Genomic DNA, 2,913 nt, shown 5'->3' on the forward strand with positions numbered 1-2,913 from the left:
CACACACACACACACACACACACACACACACACACACACACACACACACACACACACACACACACACACACACGTTAATTAAGTGGCTGCCTAGTGGGCGTGCAGGGAACAAGGCGGCGGAGGGCCACAGTGGGAGTGTACTGGAACCAGCAGCAGTTAGGATTAAGTCCAGTCCAGCTGTCAGACAAACTTCAACATTTTTCTTTGTTTCTGCATGAACAGAAACTGACCTGAGTCACACCTGCTCTTACAACACTCATCCCTCCTGTGTGGACATGTTTCAGCTCTTCTGTTTGATTTAAAGTCTTGGAACGAGAATGAAACCAGAGCTGAGATGAAACAGGAAGTGGACGTTGTGTAAAGCCTGAAGATGTTGAAGTAAATGAAGGAAGTCGTCAGCCTGCTGCTCGGTCTAATCTGCTGATAATTTGTGGGGTGTGGAAGAGGAGACGCTGAGAGCTGCAGGAGTTTGGAGTGAAGCTGTTGGTCATTAATTCAGCAGACAGAGAGGTGAACGAGGACACGTCTCCATTATTCTGTCACCACATCATAGCTGCACAGACAGCTGGCTGCCATCACACTCCTCTCATTTACCATCAAACCTGTGAAACCTTCTGAGAATCATCACATCATTCCTAATGTCAGGAGAGGTCCTACAGTCCAGGACCTAAGAAGACCAGGAGAAAGCCTCCAACAGGTCCAGATGGTCTCAGAGGGATCACTCCCACAGATTCCTGAAACCATCAGCAGCCAGGGGATTCTGATGTTATCAGTCCATGGAATGGACGTTATTAGGCGTTATCAGTCCCATACAATGGCTTCAGAGGGTCCCTACTGTGCCTTCTAGGCTTCAGACGGTCCCGACAGTGCCCCCTACTGGGTTAATATATTAATGACAATGAATGTGTAAACAACCAAAGGATAGTGTAACAAATTATTTGTGCCCATGCCGAACCCTGTTCTCCCGCTCTCTGGTCCAACACTCTACCCCATTGCCCTATTGGAAGGCTACAATATACAATCGTTGGAGGGCGGTGTCTTTGCCGCTAACCATGTCATTTGTTCTAAAGATAACCTTAGTGGCTTTAAGTGCCATATTAACCAGATTTTTTTATACCTCATGTTAACCAGATAGTGGTTTTATGCCTCATGTTAACCAGATAGAGGTTTTATGTCTCTTATTAACCAGCTGACAATCAGAAGCCATTCTATGGGACGAGGAACCTGCTAACTGGCACAGGCGGGACACTATGAAGCCATTCTAGGGGACTGATGACGCCTAATAACGTCCATTTCATGGATGATAACATCTGAAGCGGGTGGCYGTCTGCAGCTGATTAACACTGAAGCCTAATCAGGCTGACAAGATGAACACCAATCCTCACATGCAGAACAGCGCCACGCCACCAGAGGGGGAAAGTCAGGGCCGAACGAATGAAGAACAGAGGAGGAGCTGAAGGAAGGAGGTGGGAGTTCATTAATTACAAGCCGTCAGGGTCTGAACTATCTTCACTGAGAGCTGCAGAAAGTCGGCGGTTTGTGTTGTACCTTCAGAGCTCACAGGCAAAAGTTTCAGTTTGTGGGTCTAAAGCAGGCAGAAGAACTTCAGGGTTTGACAAACAGTTTTTCTAACATGTTGCAGTAAATTTTACAGACAGCCTGAGTGTTCTGGCACACGTTCTGTATGAAACTCTTTAAATGTTCTCCTCCAACCACAGAGTCTTATTTAAATTATTCAAATGGATGAGGAGCAGACTGTTGGCTGCCGCCTTTAAGTGGCTGAATTCATTGTCAGGAAGTAAAAACTGAAGCTTAAAATAGCTCCAGACTTTTCAATGTCACAACTTTTATGGTGCAAAGACTGTCTGCCAGAGAGCAGTGAGCTGCTGAGCTCCAGAGGACAAGGAGAAGAACAGGAGGAAGAGAAGGAACAAGAGAACAGGTGCTTGAAGAGTCAGACTGGCAAACAGGAGAGATGAGCAATGGTTTGATCAGAAAAACAAAGGAGAACAGACGAGACATGAGAAGAAACTAAAAACACAAAGGAAGGTTAGAAAGAGCAGGAGCTGGAGGAGGAGAGGAGAGGAGAGGAGAGGAGGAGGAGAGGAAAGGAGAGGAGGAGAGGAGAGGAGAGGAAAGGAAAGGAGAGGAGGAGAGGAGAGGAGAGGAGAGGAGAGGAAGAGGAGAGGAAAGGAGAGGAGGAGAGGAGAGGAGAGGAAAGGAAAGGAGAGGAGGAGAGGAGAGGAGAGGAGAGGAGAGGAAAGGAGAGGAGGAGAGGAGATGAAAGGAAAGGAGAGGAGGAGAGGAGAGGAGAGGAGAGGAGAGGAGAGAACATGGAGTACCAGAGTCATTTCAGAGTTGGCATCGTTCCCAGCAACAAGGGAAACACTGAAGGTTGAAACCACAATCTAACAAAAGCACTGCGTTAACAAATGAACTGAAGAAGAAATGAATCAGGGAATTGATGATCACGGCTGTGCTCCTCATACAGAACGTCTCTGTTGGTCCTCGGTCCGGACGAAGTCAAAGAGATTCCTCTGGACCTCAGAGAAGCTCAGACCTTCAGCTCAGCTCTGATCAACACTCCATCCAGGACCAAAGATCCAGGATCTGAAGGATTTCATCTGGAATCAAAGCTCGTCACGTTGCTTCTATATTACCCAGCATGCCTTGTTCCTCCTATGTTTCCATCATGGGATCAATCTTGTGCCAGCAAGAACTGAATCTGAATCTGCAGAATTTGAAACTGAATTTAAAGTTTTGTATCTGAATTAATTTTCTTTGAAACTGTATTTTAGTTTATTAAAAATTCTGTTTGACTACTTTCACTTTCAGTTCAAYATGTTCAATATGAAAACTGTTTTCAGAATATAATGTAACTCACATTTATAATTAAGTATAGAAATAATTATT

Source organism: Austrofundulus limnaeus, unplaced genomic scaffold (assembly GCF_001266775.1).
Source record: "Austrofundulus limnaeus strain Quisiro unplaced genomic scaffold, Austrofundulus_limnaeus-1.0 Scaffold2041, whole genome shotgun sequence".
In the NCBI taxonomy this organism is placed as follows: Eukaryota; Metazoa; Chordata; class Actinopteri; order Cyprinodontiformes; family Rivulidae; genus Austrofundulus; species Austrofundulus limnaeus.